The 20,905-nt window shown below is 43.4% G+C and overlaps 1 protein-coding gene across 3 annotated transcripts in view; it reads right to left on the bottom strand.

Annotated features, from left to right (window-relative positions):
* RALYL (RALY RNA binding protein like) overlaps window positions 1-20,905 on the bottom strand; it is an 869,832-nt gene that overhangs the window by 594,707 nt on the left and 254,220 nt on the right. For all 3 annotated transcript variants that reach the window (XM_077270743.1, XM_077270742.1, XM_077270744.1), the window contains exon 2: window positions 7,675-7,761. The gene's annotated coding sequence lies outside the window, so the exon portion shown is untranslated. The remainder of the gene's footprint in view (window positions 1-7,674; window positions 7,762-20,905) is intronic.

The raw sequence follows: 20,905 nt of genomic DNA, 5'->3' as shown, positions 1-20,905 counted from the left end.
AGACACCATTAGTAGGCCCCAACCACACATATTAACAACAATTACTTAATGAGAGCCTGAAGATTGAAGCTCAGTTTTGTACAGTGGAGAACAATACCAGGGAGCGGCAGACACCGTTAGTAGGCCCCAACCACACATATTAACAACAACTACTTAATGAGAGCCTGAAGATTGAAGCTCAGCTTTGTACAGTGAAGGACAACAACAGGGAGCGGCAGACACCGTTAGTAGGCCCCAACCACACATATTAACAACAACTACTTAATGAGAGCCTGAAGATTGAAGCTCAGCTTTGTACAGTGGAGAACAACACCAGGGAGCGGCAGACACCGTTAGTAGGCCCCAACCACACATATTAACAACAACTACTTAATGAGAGCCTGGAGATTGAAGCTCAGCTTTGTACAGTGGTGGACAACACCAGGGAGCGGCAGACAACGTTAGTAGGCCCCAACCACACATATTAACAACAACTACTTAATGAGAGCCTGAAGATTGAAGCTCAGCTTTGTACAGTGGAGGACAACACCAGGGAGCGTCAGACAACGTTAGTAGGCCCCAACCGAAATAGTAGGCCAACTGCACTGTTATCTTAACAACAACTACTTAATGAGAGCCTGAAGATTGAAGCTCAGCTTTGTACAGTGAAATAGGCTCTATGCAGCTTCCATTATGTGGCAGGGGTACACAGGCAGCATTGGTGTGCTCAGTGGAGGACAATTTGAAGGAGGGACCGTAGACAGACTTAGTAGGCCTAAAATAACAAAATAGGCTCTATGCAGCTTCCATTATGTGGCAGGGGTAGACAGGCAGCATTGGTGTGCTCAGTGGAGGACAATTGGAAGGAGGGACCGCAGACAGACTTAGTAGGCCTAAAATAACAAAATAGGCTCTATGCAGCTTCCATTATGTGGCAGGGGTACACAGGCAGCATTGGTGTGCTCAGTGGAGGACAATTGAAAGGAGGGACCGCAGACAGACTTAGTAGGCCTCCAAAAAACTAAATAGATGTTAATGTCTCGCAAAAAAAAAAAAAAAGAAGGTGCCATACTTAGGTACAGGGGTGGGCTCCTATGTTGACTTTCAGACATTGTAATTTGGAGCAAAGTATTTACTGGTGTAAATATAGGACAGGGCCCCTGCCTATTTTAAATAGCATCATACATGTCAACAAATTGTTATTGTCAGTGCCAGGCATTGAAGGATTTCAGCGCATAGACTAAACTGTGGTGGAGCAGCGAGAGATAATTTTGCAAGTGGTAGAGCACTGTTTGACCTGGGGGGGACACTCTCTAGTGGCCGGCGATACAGGCCCAGGGCCCCTCATGTTACAACGGTGTGTCTGACGTTGGGTGCACGCCACCACCGCCAGAGACACTTCATTGTACTATGAGGGACCCAGTGGCAGTGCCGTCGACCAAAAGTGGGCACACCCACCTCTTCAGACAAACGGCATTCTGACGGGTGCTTGCGCCAAGTGGTGAGACCACGGCCCCGTGGGGGGAGTTAGGCCATTTAGGGAGGTGTAAACATGTCGTATTCTGTACAAACAGCAGCTGCAAATTAAGAGATTGGAACAGTCAGTAACACCAGCCTAAAGCAAGACCTATTTTCAGGAAAGCTAGGTGTCAACCGGGAAAGGTGGGGCAAAATAATTAGAAATCCATGAGTGGTTCATTTTAATGAAGGTTAGATCATCAACATTTTGGGTCGCCAGACGAGTCCTTTTTTCAGTCAGTATTGAACCAGCAGCACTGAATACTCTTTCTGATAGTACACTAGCTGCTGGGCAAGCAAGCTCCTGCAATGCATATTCGGCCAATTCAGGCCAGGTGTCTATTTTGGATGCCCAGTAATCAAAGGGGAATGACGGTTGAGGGAGAACATCGATAATGGAGGAAAAATAGTTAGTAACCATACTGGACAAATGTTGTCTCTTGTCACTTTGAATTGATGCTGCAGTACCTGTCGTGTCTGCAGTCATTGCAAAATCACTCCACAACCTGGTCAGAAAACCCCTCTGTCCAACGCCACTTCTGATTTGTGTACCTCTAACACCTCTGCCCTGTTGCCCCCTGCAGCTCGTGTGAGAACCATCACCGGCGCTGTGTGCTGGGAATGCCTGAATCAAACGGTCTACAAGAGTAGCTTGTTTGGTTGCCAATATTTGTTCAAGGTTCTCATGTGGCATGATATTTTGCAATTTGCCTTTATAGCGAGGATCAAGGAGGCAGGCCAACCAGTAATCGTCATCGGTTATCATTTTTATAATGCGTGGGTCTTTTTTGAGGATACGCAAGGCATAATCCGCCATGTGGGCCAATGTTCCAGTTGTCAAATCAGTGCATGTGCTGGGTTGAGGAGCACTTTCAAGCAAATCAACGTCACTTGTCTCCCTCAAAAAACCTGAACCCGGCGTTGCAACGACAGCAGTTTCTATTGCCTCATGAGAAGCTTCCTCATCCAAAAAATACTCATCCCCATCATCCTCCTCATCCTCCTCCTCTTCGCCCCCCACCTCGTCCTGTAGACTTCCCTGAGCTGACAATGGCTGACTGTCATCAAGGCTTCCCTCGTCCTCGGCTGCAGATGCCTGCTCCTTTATGTGTGTTAAACTTTGCATCAGCAGGCGCATTAGGGGGATGCTCATGCTTATTATGGCGTTGTCTGCACTAACCAGCCGTGTGCATTCCTCAAAACACTGAAGGACTTGACACAGGTCTTGTAGCTTCGACCACTGCACACCTGACAACTCCATGTCTGCCATCCAACTGCCTACCCATGTATGTGTATCCTCCCACAAATACATAACAGCACGCCTCTGTTCGCACAGTCTCTGAAGCATGTGCAGTGTGGAGTTCCACCTTGTTGCAACGTCAATGATTAGGCGATGCTGGGGAAGTTTCAAAGACTGCTGATGGTTCTGCATACGGCTGGAGTGTACGGGCGAACGGCAGATGTGTGAGCAAAGTCTGCACACTTTCAGGAGCAGGTCGTGTAACCCCGGATAACTTTTCAGAAAGCACTGCACCACCAGGTTTAAGGTGTGAGCCAGGCAAGGAATGTGTTTCAGTTGTGAAAGGGCTATGGCAGCCATAAAATTCCTTCCGTTATCACTCACTGCCTTGCCTGCCTCAAGATGTACAGTGCCCAGCCATGACGGAGTTTCTTGCTGCAAGAACTCGGACAGAACTTCCGCGGTGTGTCTGTTGTCGCCCAAACACTTCATTGCCAATACAGCCTGCTGACGCTTGCCACTAGCTGTTCCATAATGGGACACCTCGTGTGCAACAGTGCCAGCTGCGGATGGAGTGGTCGTGCGACTGCGGTCTGTGGACGAGCTCTCGCTTCTGCTGGAGGACGAGGAGGAGGAGGGGGGATGAACGCCTACAGCCAACTGTTTCCTAGACCGTGGGCTAGGAAGAACTGTCCCAATATTGTTGTCCCCTGTGGACCCTGCATCCACCACATTAACCCAGTGTGCCGTGATGGAGACGTAACGCCTCTGGCCATGCCTACCGGTCCATGCATCTGTTGTGAGGTGCACCTTTCTACTCACAGATTGCCTGAGTGCATGAACACTGCGGTCTTTTACATGCTGGTGGAGGGCTGGGATGGCTTTTCTTGAAAAGAAGTGTCGACTGAGTAGCTCGTAGCGTGGTACAGCGTAGTCCATCAGGGCTTTGAAAGCTTCGGTTTCAAGTAACCGGTAGGGCATCATCTCTAACGAGATTAGTCTAGCAATGTGGGCGTTCAAACCCTGTGTACAGGATGCGAGGATGAGTACTTCCTTTTCCTAACGAGAGTCTCATGTAGGGTGAGCTGGACTGGAGAGCTGCATAGGGTGGAACTAGCGGGGGTGCCGGTGGACATGGCAGACTGAGAGAGGGTTGGTGATGGTATTCTTGCTGTTGCCCTACATACAATGTTTCCTACCATGAACCTGGTGATTCCCTGACTGTTTTGGCCTTGCGACGAAACCACCACATTTACTGCAGGTGGTGTGGTAAACGGTGGGCTTACAGTGAGGGAAGGGATGTAGCTTTGCTGACTAGCTTCATTGTGAGAGGGTGCTACAACGTTAAGGGACGTTTTGTAGTTAGTCCAGGCTTGCAAGTGCATGGTGGTTAAGTATCTACGCATGCAACTTGTATTTAGATTTTTAACATTCTGACCTCTGCTGAAGGTCCTTGAGCATTTCTTACAGATGACTTTGCACTGATCATTTGGATCTTGGTTAAAAAAATGCCAGACTGCACTCTTCCTACTATCGGATACCTTTTCAGGCATTGCACACTGAGCTACTTTAACGGGATGGCCACGCTGACCTACAACTGGTTTTGGTTTTGCCACACGTTTTTGACCAGATACGGGCCTGCCAGATGGAACCTGTTGCAATGTTGATGCCTGCTGCGGCTCCTCCTCCTCCGCTTCAGAGCTACTGCCGCCTGCACCCTGTTCCCCCAATGGCTGCCAATCGGGGTCAACAACTGTGTCATCTATGACCTCCTCTTCTATGTCCTGGGCACCTTCCTCTGGGTCACTGTGTAAGCCGGTGCTATAGCGTTCGTGACGGGGCTTAATAGTCTCATCAGGGTCAGATTCTGGATCAGTACACTGCGAGGTCAATGTTCTGATCTGAGTCAAAGGAACAGCATAATAATCTGGCTGTGCCGGGGCATCTGTGCACTCCATGTCCGATTCATCTTGTAATGGGCATGGCCTGTTAACAATTTCCCTTTCTAACCCAGGAACGGTATGTGTAAAGAGCTCCATGGAGTAACCTGTTGTGTCGCCTGACGCATCCTTCTCTGTTGCTCTGGGTGAAGAACACAAGGAAGCAACTTGTCCCTGACCGGGAACATCCACTGACGACACTCTGCTTTTACATTTTGCACTTTTCGAGGAGGAGGCGAAAGAGCTAGAGGCAGAGTCAGCAAGGAAAGACAAAACTTGTTCCTGCTGCTCCGGCTTTAAAAGCGGTTTTCCTACTCCCAGAAAAGGGAGCGTTTGAGGCATTGTGTAGCCAGACGATGACGCGGGCTCAACAACTCGAGACTTAGGGTCTATATTGATTTTCCCATGACCACCTGATGCTCCATGACCATCACCACTACCATCATTATCAGCTGGCAATGACCGCCCACGGCCACAACCTCTTCCACCAGACTTCCTCATTCTTGTAAAATGGAAACCAAACTAACAACCGTTATGTGGTCCTGTACAACCAGGTAGAAGGTGTATGTAAACTTGTTGTGAATTTAAATCTCCCTTTTTTATGTGTGGGAGAATGCAGGAAAAAATCAGGCCCACTGTATTACACTACACAGTTTGATTGGCAGAAAGAGGCTGGCAGATATGCCACTAACAGGACTGACACACGCAGATGCACACACTGGCAATAGAAATCTCCCTCTTTATGTGTGGGAGAATGCAGGGAAAAATCAGGCCCACTGGATTACACTACACAGTTTGATTGGCAGAAAGAGGCTGGCAGATATGCCACGAACAGGACTGACGAACGCAGATGCACACACTGGCAATAGAAATCTCCCTCTTTATGTGTGGGAGAATGCAGGGAAAGATCAGGCACACTGTATTGCACTACACAGTTTGATTGGCAGAAAGAGGCTGGCAGATATGCCACTAACAGGAGTGACGCAGATGCACACACTGGCAATAGAAATCTCCCTGTTTATGTGTGGGAGAATGCAGGGAAAAATCAGGCCCACTGGATTACACTACACAGTTTGATTGGCAGAAAGAGGCTGGCAGATATGCCACTAACAGGAGTGACGCAGATGCACACACTGGCAATAGAAATCTCCCTCTTTATGTGTGGGAGAATGCAGGGAAAAATCAGGCCCACTATATCACAGTATAGTTTCTGTGGCACAAAATGAATGACAGATACCACAGACAGCACTGGCACAGATGCACAGATTTGGCAAGATTATTCTCCCTTTATTTTAATTTTTTTTATTTATATGGGAGACAAGTGAATTAATCAGGCCCACTATATCACAGTATATTTTCTGTGGCACAAAATGAATGACAGAAACCACAGACAGCACTGGCACAGATGCACTGATTTGGCAAGATTATTCTCCCTTTATTTTAATTTCTTTTTTTATGATATGGGAGACAAGTGATTTAATCAGGCCCACTATATCACAGTATAGTTTCTGTGGCACAAAATGAATGACAGATACCACAGACAGCACTGGCACAGATGCACAGATTTGGCAAGATTATTCTCCCTTTTTTTTATGGGAGACAAGTGATTTAATCAGGCCCACTATATCACAGTATAGTTTCTGTGGCAAAAAAAATATGACAGATACCACAGACAGCACTGGCACAGATGCACAGATTTGGCAAGATTATTCTCCCTTTATTTTAATTTTTTTTATTTATATGGGAGACAAGTGATTTAATCAGGCCCACTATATCACAGTATAGTTTCTGTGGCACAAAATGAATGACAGATACCACAGACAGCACTGGCACAGATGTACAGATTTGGCAAGATTATTCTCCCTTTATTTTTTTTATTTTTTATGGGAGACAAGTGATTTAATCAGGCCCACTATATCACAGTATAGTTTCTGTGGCACAAAATGAATGACAGATACCACAGACAGCACTGGCACAGATGCACTGATTGGCAATATAAATCTCCCTTCTTAGGTGTGGGACAGTGCAGAAAAATACAGGCCCACTGTTTTACACTACACAGTTTCAGGGGCTGAAACTGGCTGGAAGATATTAAAAAAAAAAAAAAAAGGGACTGTACTACAATTACTATCTCCCTACAATAGTCTCTGAAAAGTATGGCAGGCAGCAATAAAAAGGACTGCTGCACACAAAAAATGAGGACAAACAGAAAGGAAGGAGCAACAGGATTTTTGCTTTTAAAAAAGCAGTTGGTTTGCACAGCGGTGTACACACAGCAACGCAGCGATCAGGGAGCCTTATAAGCTACAGAGCTGTTGCACAGAAATCTTGCCTCCACTGTCCCTGCAAAGAAAAGGTGGTGTTGGACAGTGAAAATCGCTACAGCACAAGCAATTTGGGGGTTAATATACCCTGCCTAACGCTATCCCTGCTTCTGACGAAGCGGCAGCATCCTCTCCCTATGCTCAGATGAGCAGCAGTAACATGGCGGTCGGCGGGAATGCCCCTTTATAGCCCCTGTGACGCCGCAGAAAACAAGCCAATCACTGCCATGCCCTTCTCTAAGATGGTGGGGACCAGGACCTATGTCATCACGCTGCCCACACTCTGCATGCACCTTCATTGGCTGAGAAATGGCGCTTTAAGCATCATATGAAATGCGACTTTGGCGCGAAGATCGTGTACCGCATGGCCGATCCCACGCTGGGATCGGGTCTGGTTTCATGAAACCTGACTTTGCCAAAAGTCTGTGACTTATGAAAATGACCAATCCATTTCGCTCAACCCTAGCTGTGACCTTACCCCTTCAACAAAACAGGGTTGTTATACAGAAGATGAGAGCTGTTTTACCTTGTTACTCTCCAAATAAATTTTTGAATTGATTTTAAGTGTGGTTCTTCCTCTGCGTCGGAGGAACAGGGGAGGAAGTTTTATGGTACGGGCAGTCTGTCTGACACTATCACATATCTAACAGTATTAGAGGATTTGATTACTTACCTTTTTTGGAATCCCCACTTGTTATAACTTTTTCACTCGAGAATCCAGTTTACTTCGCCAATAGTTTGTCTCAATATCCCAAATAACCTGCAAAAAATGATATTTTCAGATTGGTTAAGATCCAGTACAATAAACAATTGTTCATTAATCAAATACATTCTGATAACGTTATTAGGACCCGTCTCTTGACACTGTACAATCGACTGTAAAATTACCACTGTTTATAGGATAGAAATGAACAATCAATCCTTAAAGGGGTATTCTTATCTCCAAGATCCTATCCCAATATGTAATAGGTGTAACAATAATAATATCAGCAAATACCTCCAATTAGAAATGTAGTATAGTTCTGATTCGCTATGTCTCTTACCTTATGTGCAGGCGTTGCAGGACCTTAGGTATCCATAGTTAGAACCTCTAGCAACTAGCTGTCACTATATCAGTGGTCATCACTAGGGTTGAGCGACTTTTATTTTTATAGGATCGGGTCGGGTTTCACGAAACCCGACTTTCTCAAAAGTCGGGTCGAGTGAAATCGGCCGAACCTATAAAAAAGTCAGGGTCGGGGTCGGCCGAAACACGAAACCCAATGCAGTGCAATGGGATACTATGGTTCCCAGGGTCTGAAGGAGAGGAAACTCTCCTTCAGGCCCTGGGATCCATATTTAAGTGTAAAATAAAGAATTAAAATAAAAAATATTGATATACTCACCCTCTGACGCGCCCTGGTAGTAATTGGCATCTTCCGTTCCTAAGAATGGCGCTTGAAAGACCTTTCGATGACGTCACGGCTTGTGATTGGTCGCGGCGGCCCACGTGACCGCTCAGCGACCAATCACAAGCCGTGATGTAATTCTCTCAGGTCCTAAATTCCTCATTCTAGGAATTTAGGACATGAGAAGTACGTCACGGCTTGTGATTGGTCGCTGAGCGGTCACGTGGGCCGCCGCGACCAATCACAAGCCGTGACGTCATCGAAAGGTCATTCATGCGCTCATTCTTAAGAAGGAAGGCTGCTGGAAAGAAGCAGGGCACGTCCGAGGGTGAGTATATACCTAATAGGAATATACTCACCCTCGGCTTCTTTCCGGCAGCCTTCCTTCTTAAGAATGAGCGCGTGAAGGACCTTTCGATGACGTCACGGCTTGTGATTGGTCGCGGCAGCCCACGTGACCGCTCAGCGACCAATCACAAGCCGTGACGTAATTCTCATGTCCTAAATTCCTAGAATGAGGAATTTAGGACCTGAGAGAATTACGTCACGGCTTGTGATTGGTCGCTGAGCGGTCACGTGGGCGGCCGCGACCAATCACAAGCCGTGACGTCATCGAAAGGTCTTTCAAGCGCCATTCTTAGGAACGGAAGATGCCGGTTACCAGCGGCGATGTCCAGGCTGCGTCGGAGAGGTGAGTATATCAATATTTTTTATTTTAATTCTTTATTTTACACTTAAATGTGGATTCCGATACCGATTTCCGATATCGCAAACATATCGGAACTCTGTATCGGAATTCCGATACCAGATTCAGAAGATCGCCGACCTCATGGCCGACCCCACACAGGGGTCGGGTCGGGTTTCATGAAACCCGACTTTGCCAAAAGTCGGCGACTTCTGAAAATGACCGACCCGTTTCGCTCAACCCTAGTCATCACCATGGATACCTAAGGTCCTGCAATGCCTGCACATGAGGAAAGAGATATAGCGAATCAGAACTACACTACATGTCTAATTGGAGGTATTTGCTAATATTATTATTACACCTACAATATATTGGGATAGAATCTTGGAGATGGGAATACCCTTTAAGTTATCACTCATTTTTTCATGTATTTTCAACCCATGATTACTTATATATTGATTTTAGTTGAAACCAAAGTAGGAAGGGCTGCCAGCTACCTCCTACCTCACCCACATCTTTCTGGTCCTATACTTTAAAGTCTACGTAGATCTTTACTTTTTTATTTTTTATTATTTTTTTTATTGATCATTTGCTTTTGAGTAATTTTCTTACACAGTCTTCATTAAAAATTCTACTATTTTGCTTCTGCAGAGTGTTTATAAACCCTTTATCTAATCGAGTGCTTCTGAAAAAATGTTATACATAGATCAGAGATCTGGTTCCTGGTTAAGATGTTACTCAGTTCTTCCGTGACTTTCTTTTTAGCATTAGGCTAAAAATGTTTATTGCATCTTCTCAATGTTTTTCCACTTTCTCATTACTTTCTATGGATGAAAAAATGTTGCAAAAATGCTTCAAAATGATGAAATAATTTCCATGCTGTAAGCAAGCATGTGCCTGACATTTCTTAAGCCTCATAGCATTTGCTGGTACCGTAAAAGGGAGCTTATTTCATTTAAATACAGACAAGCAACCTTATATTCCAACAGAGAGGAGGTGGTTGTTACACAGATCTCAACAGTATGGGGATAGAAGAAATTAAATACAATTTAAAGGGGTTTCCAGTCCTAATCAATAAGTCTGTAGCCACTTTGTGTGACTGCAGGCCTTTGAATCCCCTCAGCACACACACTGTGCACTGCAGGCATTCGCTGGCTTCAGACCCTTCCCCCAGGAGTATGTACAAATCATGCATACCCTCTGGTCCCAGGTCTGAAGCAAAGAGTGACTTATTGATCTGGACTGGACAACCCCTTAAAGCAAGGAGAAAAGCATGTGAAGTGAAAATAAACACAGGATAGAAGCTGTGCTAATATGTTAGCCAATGAAGACAGAAGCACACTGGACAAACAGACCACACATCCAGCCTGTATTACTGGGAGAGACACTTTCACAAGAGAAACATTTTGAAACTTTGTCAGGCTGTAAACTCCACATTAGGGTTCTCAAAATAAATGAAGGAATGACAACTGCAAACTAAGTGTAACTGCATTTTATCAATAGATTGGGATAATTGTGGAAAATTTCTGCGCTGCTGAATCACTAGAATTCCAGAATTATTAGTACATGTGGCTTTATTATTCTACGTGTTTCAAAGTTCAAGACTCCTTCATCAGGAAACACCACAGGAACTAGAATTCCAGAATTATTAGTACATGTGGCTTTATTATTCTATGCAAATTGCCTCTTCTGAGAAAAAGAGGACTTAAACTCTATAGCGCCACCTGTTGGAAGTAGAGATCCTACAAGTCACAATCAACCCTTTAACAAGTCGTGCAATATGACTTAGGATAAAAGCCAAATCAGTATCTCAATTCGCAGACACGGTGTTTCGGGCTGTTGGCCCTCGTCAGTGCGAAGCATGAGAACTGATTTGGCTAGATGAGAGGCTCTGGACTGGGGTCTAAGGGGTAATGTTTCTCCTTATGGAGAATGACATACCAGCTGGCTTGTCAAGGCAATGCTCCTCTGGGAAATTAAATATGCAGATTGCCTCTTCTGAGAAAAAGAGCATTTCAGAGTTCAAGACTCCTTCATCAACCTGTGGTTCCTGTGGTGTTTCCCAATGAAGAAGTCTCGAACTCTGAAACACGTAGAATAATAAAGCCACATGTACTAATAATTCTGGAATTCTAGTGATTCAGCAGCCCAGAAATTTACCACAATTATCCCAATCTGTATCTGACAGCTGGTCCTTCCTGGACTCATGGATCTGCTGCAACGAATCCTTTCAATGCTTCAACTCAGCTACTTTTGGTGAGTGCGATCCTATGGATTAACCTTTTAACCTTCTCAGATAAGACACTATTTGCGCTCTTTCCTTCAACAGTTTTCATTGCATTTTATCAATATGAGACCTTCTAGGTTGATGTTGATGCACCAGAAGGCCAATCTCTCACTCATGTTTAAAGTGGTCTTGAGAGAGTACACATTGAAGGCTTGTTCTTTTTAAAGACCATAAATGTATAATAATCACTGGGAGACCGACTCGCAGGAACCCTACCTATCAGAGAAATAACTAAGCTACAGTACCAGGTACAAACATACCGTATGTGCAGGTTTGTAATTGTACCTGACAGACTGTCAAACAGATTGAATACTCGAACTTGAAACTAACTCAAAATTTTCGTGAAGCAATTAATTAGTAAAAATCAAAATATTGTAAGTCAGAGCAAGACATTACCATAAAATCCTGAGGGCAGTATTTATTACAAGGAGATATATTCAGAAAACACAGCGATACATTTGCATCCGGCACACATACATTTGCATAGTGATCATTGACATCATTATGGCCAGTCATAAAGGTGAATTGTATAAATATATAAATTCTCGATGTTTCGGAATTCAGCTTCCGCAGCATAATTTCTGCATAATACCGTAAATATCCACTGGTTATGTGTCTTAAGTTAAATATTTGGTTCTCTACAATGAGAACACATTTCCTATATTTTCCAGTGCAACACGAGGCAAGAGAACAATTGCGGTTCCCTGTCGGAAGCTACCACTGATGAATGCCTCCGAATTGGAATGAATTTCCATAATCCTTATATTTGAAATCTTGCCATAAGAAGGAATATTCTATTTACTGTGTATTATTTTAATTTATTGAATGATGAAATTGTTTTCCTGCGGAGCGTACGGATTCTTTGCCGATTTACACTTTACTAATTCCTACAAACTAACTTCCTGCAAGAGCTTTCCGAATAAGATTTAGAGTGGGTCATATTTAGAACAGATTAATATTGTATGCCTATTGTCGAGGTCATAATACACCTATGCGACTTGCTGAATAGCTCAAGTCTTTTCCTAGGTACCGCGCGCTTCTAAGCTGGAAAGTGTATGACTAAGATTTAATTTGTCAAAATGTATTTACATGGCTTAAAACTAAGCTATACTTTTATATATTACACTAAGCCTCCGTCTGCCAGAAATTTAGTTCCAAAATGTGCAGTAATAAAAAGATTAACAAGTATACGCTACCATTTATTTTATTTCTTACACATTTATTTATATTCTACTTTGTTTAATTTGCCACATAGAAATTTTTTTCTACATTTCATGCATTATAATTGTCATCAAGACCCAAATATCCTATTCGCCAATCCAGCCTTAGCATTAGCTTCATTCTTTTGCTACCAGGGGTGTCAGGACATTTTGTTAAAATACCACTTAGCACTTTACACTCATTGGTGCCTTTTTTGGAATATTGAAACAAATTATAGCTAAAAAAAATCCGTTAACATATTCATATTTAGAGCTAAAAGTCTGAGCAAAGCATACCTTAAAGCACCATTCCAGCATTTTTTTAGTTTACCGCTGGAGTGGCGCCACTAGTCTAAGTTCTTTGCCCTAGTAATATACTTACCAGCCACCATCTTCTTCTGTTATCGGTCATTTTCCAGCAGTTTCTGACCTGCTGGATTACTCCAGTGTTGCTGCGTGAGCCAGAGATCACTTCTCAATGTAAGAATATGAGAACCAGATGAGACGAGTACGAGGCTCTCATACACTTACATTGAGCGCTTTTGACAATTACCTCTGACTACTGGTCAGTCAGAAGTTGCAGTCACTAGATGGCAGAGTGGTGCCAGAGCTGAAAATGGTGGGTGGTAAGTATCAAAACCAGAGGCATAGAACTTAGATTAGTAGTATAAAAAATGCTGGGTTGGTGCTTTAAATGGTCGAGACTTGCTAAAAGTAATTATTTGCGAAGCATATGAAGATAAATTAGGCTCTTGCTTCCTCTGTCAATTTTCATTATTGCATTTTTCCCTTTCCTTCTTCCAAGAACCATAACTTTATTATTTTTTTCAGTCTACATAGCCATATGAGGGCTTGTTGTTTGCAGAATGAGTAGTAGTTTTGAGTTTGTCAGAATGGCACCTCTAGAATTGGGAATCTTTGGCCAATCTTCCTTCCAGTAGCGCTCTAAATCTGTCAGATTGAGCAGGCATCTCCTATGTATAGCACCCTCTTCTGGTCTACCCACAGATTTTAAATTCGGTTAAGGTCTGGTCTCTGAGAGGGCCATTGTATAACTTTGATCTTCTTCTTGGAAAACTATTCTTGTGGATTTTAAGTTATGCTTAGGGTCATTCTTGTGTTGAAAATTGAAATTCCTCTTCATTTTCAGCTTTTTAGCAGAGGCCCGAAGGTTTTGTTACAACATTGTCTGATACAGTATATACTATTGACCAGACTAATGCATGGAAATGGCAGGAAGCTCCTGCACTTGTGTTATATGCATGTGAGCATTCACAGCTGCACACCGAGCAATTTGTGGATATGACCGGCCTGAGTTTTAGTAGAGCTGTCTGAACCAGACCTTACTCTAAGATCTTTGGGATTAGATTTCATAAATACCACATCTGCCTCTGTCTTTGGCAGCTGCAGGAAGCGACAGCAGGCATATTTTATGACTACCAAAACACAAACTACAACACAGTGAATTAATCCAACAATATCTATCACCAGCAGGAAATACTAGTAGAGAAAGGTATTTAAAGCTGCACCTGAAAGGTGATAGGACAGACAAAAAGAGTAAATGAAAAACATTGTTATCCCAAACCAACAGAAACAAAGATAATAGAACTAAAACACTCGCAGAAAAGGTGTATCAGTTGTGGCTCAGCAGAAAGAGAAGCCAACCACAGAACCAAGTGTTTGAATCCAGAAGCATTACAGCATAACGCCACTTCACCTTCCACCTTCCACGAATGATAAACAAACTTCACACTACAGGATTATATGTCAAATTTGTATTATTTGGAGATTGTTTTTTAGTACTGTGGTCTTTAATCCATAAGCTTTTCTACACAGTTGTCTTCAATGATCAGCTTCTAACAATGAATCTAAGATCCCCGATACAACACTCATCCCAGAAATGTGATGGATATATTTAAAATTTTTATAGCATTTTTCATCTGTGGCTTCTAGTCATAAAGTCGCAGCTCACAAGTAAAAAATCGCTGTTATGTCAAGAACTTGATTTACAGTAGTCAGATTACGCTGCTACTTCTCATAGACAGCTGACTTCTATTGTACTTGGCTCTGACATGAGCCCGGGGCACAGAAATTTCACTGTGATATCTGTAACAACGAGAATTTATGTATCTCGGAAGGATCTCAATGTATGTTGGTGCTGGGTAAAGACAGAGTCTATCAAATGAGGGAAAACAAGTGTTTATAATAGAATTTATACCAAGCTCTACAGAGCTTCTAAAAGCTTGAGATTTTCAGTGGAAAATCTGGAGCAATGCTCTACCTCCACCTGAAATGTGTCCTTTATAACACTGGTATCTTTCCATCAAATACCAAGAGCTCATTGTGACTGCTGTCTCATTATCCACCACTGTAGTCATACCCTACATATCCACAAACACAGCGGCTGACACAGACAGAGGAGGGACTCTGCACAAGAAAAATATATGGGTCTATTGCAGCCCAATAGCTCATCATTGTCAGCAGCCATGTACCTGATACCCCTGGTGAGTAAGTCTCCTGTGGAATGCAGGCAAGTGGGGCTTGTGGCATCCAGGCCAGCACACAACTGCCAATGTACAGGACCTGCGGCATGTGACCTCAGGGGGAGGGACCATGGCGGAGCTAACTACTGGGTACCTGGAGATGATAGCAGGCCATGGCAGAGACTGACCGACAGGACAACTGACAGGACAACAGAAAGACCAAGTGAGTAAAGGACCACCGGGTATGAGCGCCAGAAATGTGGAGAGCAGTCAGGGCCAAGCCAATGTGTCAGAAACCCAGAGAGGCAAATAACAGTACCGAAGGGACAGGCAGAATGGGTAGTCTCAAATCACGCAGGAGTCAGGAACCAGACAAATCAGAAGACAGTATTAAATCAGCAGACAAAACCACAATAGAGAAACGGACCGTGTCAAAACCAAAAGATAATACAAGATCATAGGCACAAGGCACAGGCACACAAGGGTCAACTAACTCAGCCGAGGTCGAAAGTATAACTGACAAGGAGCAAGGCCCTACAGAGGCTATAAAAGGCCCTCGCCAAGCCAGAGAGAGGCTACCAGCCTTAACCCCTGGAGCGCTGACCAAGCAACTACAAAACAGGCCATGGCAATCATGATATAATAGTCAACCTGCTTTGGAGGTAGAAGTAGCTCCCTTACCTTTTGGCCCCTATGAGGTTGCATCAATGATATGTCCGCCTCTACATAAACATACATATCAAAACGTCCAACAAGAAAAAATGAAGAAATGGCACCAGGGTCATATGCACTATTTGTATGGTGGATCCGTAAGTTAGACCAACGTGCAGTTTTGCAAAATATCGGGTAGTATGTGCTCAGCATAAGTCAATGAGTAAATAGATGGAAATAGAAGAAAAAGTGCGCCACTCACCCTTTTGCATTGATATCATAGTCTTTATTGCTCCATAAAAGGTTTAAACAAATTCAGTTCATGGGCACGGCAGGTAGTTTGAGGGGTGCGGGGAGAAGAACGTGGACCACCTTCTTCTCCCCACACCCCTCAAACTACTTGCCGTTCCCATGAACTGAATTCTTTTAAACCTTTTATGGAGCAATAAAGACTACGATATCAATGCAAAAGGGTGAGTGCCGCACTTTTTCTTCTATTTCCATTTATATACATATCAAAATTATGTGATATTCTGGTTATGGACCAAACATATGAAAAAAGTAGTACATTTTGGCAAATGTTTGACAGCTTAAAGGGATTGTTCCATCAAAGATAATTCTGTAATATCCCCAGGATTTGACATTTCCCCCACTCCAACTGGTCTGTGTAATGCAACATGCAACCTCCACAAGGGGATGCAATTAAGGGAAAAAAGGTAGCACTCACCATTTAGCACAACAGTGCAAAGTGAGGAGCACCACCAGGAGGTGGCAGAGTAGTCAGACAGGCCAGTCAGCAACAAACAGGAAGACAAAATACCAGAGGTCACAATAATGCATGAGGTCAGAGACAAGACAGAAATGGGAACCAGACGGGAACGCAGGATCCAAAACGTGAGTCAAGAGACGTAGTCAGGGTACAAGCCAGAGAGTCAAAGCCAGACGGGAAACATAGTAACAGAAATGTAAAGCAGGAGGCAGGGTTCAAAGTACAAGCCAAGTCATACATTTTAGGAAAAAACCAAACACACAAAAGTCAGAGACAGGGAACGGGTCAGGCACAAATATGGGTAATCAGAGGCAGAAGGATCACAAGGGTATATGGGTCAGCTGCTCAAGCCAGGGACTGGAACTATCACAGACACATGCTACCAGGAGTGGCACCAATAAATAGCCACCCATGAACCAAAGAGAGGCAGGAAAGGTTAACCCCACCAGAACCAGGCTGGGGAAGGATAAGCAAGAAGCAAACCACGACGTGGAGCATGACAGTCTGTAGCTGCTGTAAATATACAGTATTGATGTAAAGGTGTCTGCGCATGCGTAGATCTCTCTTACCACTTCTGTCGAAATTTGTGGAAACAGCTAACCTCAACCATACGTCACCCCAGAGAACACAGCTGCACTCTGAAATGCTACAGTACGCAAACATTGAATATATGAAATTAGAACTACACTACTGCTGTAGAAAATATGATAAAAAATGAAGATACTTGGCACACAAATTGGCCAATTCATGAGACCCCAATAGCCAACAAGGTGTAAGATATCTATAAGACATTCTTGCAAAAAATTATTCAGATATTAAACATGTCAGTAACTCTTGCTGATAACCAAAAAATAGTGCTAGATAACCCCTTCAACCCAAAGCCTGTTTTCACCTTCCTGATCAGCTTCAACGGACCCTAGTGATTCTGAGATGATACATGATTCTGTTTTCATGTAACCTATTGTACTTCATGATAGTGGTTACATTTGTTCAAAACAACTTGTGTTTATTTGTGAAAATATCGGAAAGTTGAAAAAAAGCTGGAAAATGTTTCAATTATCAACAATCTTTTAATTTTTATGCCCTTAAACCAGAGAGTTATGCCACACAAAATAGTTAATAAATTACATTTCTCACATGTCTACATTACATAAGTGCATTTTTTGAAACATCATTGTTTTGCTAGGAAGTTACAGGGGTTAAAAATTGATTAGCAATTTCTAGTTTTTCAAACAAAATTTATAAAACCATTTTTTTAGGGACTATGTCACATTTGAAGTGACATCGAGGGGTCTATATGACCCTAAATACCCAAAAGTGACACCAGTCCTCAAAAACACATTCAAGAAGTTTATTAACCCTCCAGGTGCTTCACAGGAATTAATACAACGTGGAAGGAAAAAATGAACATTTAACTTTTTTTTGCAAAAAAATGTATTTTTTATTTTCTCAATAGTAACAGGAGAAAATGGACCCTAAAATTTGTTGTGCGATATCTCCTGAGTATGCCAATACCCCATATGTGGTAGAAAACCGTTGTTTGGGAGCACTGCAAGGCTTGGAAGAGAAGAATCGCCAATTGACTTTTGGAACACAAAATTGGCTGAAATACAGTTGATACCACGCTGTGTTTGCAGAGCCTTTTAACTGCCTAGACAGTGGAAGTCTCCCCCCAAGTGACCCTATTTCAGAAACTACACCCTTCAAGGAACTTCTCAAGATGTGTGGTGATAACTAGTGTTGAGCATTCCGATACCGCAAGTATCGGGTATCGGCCGATACTTGCGGGTATTGGAATTCCGGTACCGAGATCCGATACTTTTGTGGTATCGGGTATCGGTATCGAAACAACATTAATGTGTAAAATAAAGAATTAAAATAAAAAATAGGGATATACTCACCTCTCCGACGCAGCCTGGACCTTACCGAGGGAACCGGGAGCCTTCTTTGCTTAAAATGCGCGCGTTTCCTGCCTTCCGTGACGTCACGGCTTGTGATTGGTTGCGTGCCGCCCATGTGGCCGCGACGCGACCAATCACAGCAAGCCGTGACGTAATTTTCAGGTCCTGAATGCCTAGAATTATGAATTAGGCATTCAGGACCTGAAAATTACGTCAAGGCTTGCTGTGATTGGTCGCGTCGCGGTCACATGGGCGGCACGCAACCAATCACAAGCCGTGACGTAATTTTAAAATGCGCGCGTTTCCTGCCTCCCGTGACGTTACGGCTTGTGATTGGTTGCGTCGCCCATGTGACCGCGACGCGACCAATCACAAGCCGTAACGTAATTTTTAAATCCTGAATGCCTAGAATTAGGCATTCAGGACCTGAAAATTACGTCACGGCTTGCTGTGATTGGTCGCGTCGCGGCCACATGGGCGGCACGCAACCAATCACAAGCCGTGACGTCACGGAAGGCAGGAAATGTGCGCATTTTAAGCAAAGAAGGCTCCCGGTTCCCTCGGTAAGGTCCAGGCTGCGTCGGAGAGGTGAGTATAGCAATATTTTTTTATTTTAATTCTTTCTTTTACACAATAATATGGATCCCAGGGCCTGAAGGAGAGTTTCCTCTCCTTCAGACCCTGGGAACCATCAGGGATACCGTCCGATACTTGAGTCCCATTGACTTGTATTGGTATCGGGTATCGGTATCGGATTAGATCCGATACTTTGCCGGTATCGGCCGATACTTTCTGATACCGATACTTTCAAGTATCGGACGGTATCGCTCAACACTAGTGATAACCTTGAACAAACAGGTGCTTCACAGAATTATATAGTGAAAAATAAATATTCACAAAAATGTTGCTTTAGCCCCAAATATTTAACTTGCACAAGGTTATCAGAAGAAAATGGATCATACATTTGTTGTGCAATTTCTACATATGTGGTGGAAAACTACTGTTTGGGCGCACAGCACGGTTCAGAAGGGAAGGAGCGGCAATTGACTTTTGTAATGCAGAATTGGTTGGAGTAGATAGAAGTCATGTCATGTTTGCAGAGGCCCTGATGTGTTTGGACAGTGGAAGCCCCCACAAGTGACAACATTTTGGAAACTACATCCCTCAAGGAACTTAACTAGAGGTATGGAGACCACCTTGAATGGACAGGTTCTTCACAGAATTTTTAAATCAATGAGCCAAAAAAATTAAAAAATACATTTTTCCCACATAAAGGTTGCTTTAGGCCCAAATTTTTCATTTTCGCAAGGGTAACAGTAGAAAATTGACCATAAAATTTGTTGTTCAATTTGTCCTGAGTACAAAGATATCTCATAATTAGTGGAAAACTATCACTAACGCACGGCGGGGCTTGGAAGGGAAAGAGAGCCAATTGAATTCTGGAAAGAGCTCCATATTGTAGTGCACATTTTGCTGGAATGATTTGGGGGTGACATATCACATTGGCAGAGCCCCTGATGTACCTGAACAGCAGATACCCCCATAAATGACCTCATTTTACAAACTACATCTCTCAATGAATTCACTTAGGGATGCAGTGATCACATTGACAGCATGGGTGTGTCACAGAACCTTACCTCATTGGGCGGTGAAGAAAAAATAATTACATTTTCTCTACAAAAATTTTGTTTTAGCCTCAGATTTTACATTGACACACAGAGAAATGGGTAAAAAGGCACCAAAATTTGTCACACGATTTCTGCTGAATGTGGCAATTTTCCATATGTGCTGTACTGCTTAGCCAAACATAGGGGCTTGAGAGGGAAGGAGCACTATTTGACTCTTGGAGAACAAATTACTTTAGAATAGTTGCGATCTCCATACACAGAGCCCCTAGGTACCAGAAGAGCAAAATCCCCTCTCAAGTGACCCCATTTTGAAAATTACACATATCTGGGAATGTATGTACAGGCGTAGTGACAATTTTGACTCCATGGGTGTTTGCCAGAAGCAAATAGCAGTGAATGTTGCTGAGCGAAAATTACAAATCTGCCTGTGTATTGCCCATTATGTTGAAATCACCAGTACGTTGTAATGCCCATACATTGTGCCCAGCCTAAGCTTCTGAAGACATGCACCCCTAAATTAGACAAGTTCTCATCACTGCAGAAATTCCAAACATGTGGATGCTAATTGTGGTTTAGGCACACCGTGCGGCTCAGAATGTCGGGCGGAATTGGATTTGGGAGCAGATAATTAGCTGGATTTCTTTTGGGGTGCGAGGAGCCATAGAGCTTTTTCAGAGTCTTTGTATCAGTAACGTGGAAGCCCCCAATATTTGCATTGACAGATAGCCAACCTGACTTGGGGCTTGCTTTTTTGTTGATTGAGTTGAAGCTTTTGTTGGGAACATTTTACATTTGAAATCATATTTATCCTGCTCTCTTCGCTGAGCACTTCCATCTGAGTTTCCATCTAAATCTTCAAGTGACGTGATTCGGATGAAACCCTTGAGAGATCCATTCACTATAATGAGGCAGC

The sequence above is a fragment of the Ranitomeya variabilis genome, chromosome 6 (assembly GCF_051348905.1).
Source record: "Ranitomeya variabilis isolate aRanVar5 chromosome 6, aRanVar5.hap1, whole genome shotgun sequence".
Classification (NCBI taxonomy): domain Eukaryota; kingdom Metazoa; phylum Chordata; class Amphibia; order Anura; family Dendrobatidae; genus Ranitomeya; species Ranitomeya variabilis.
This window is presented reverse-complemented; position numbering and strand designations above follow the sequence as displayed.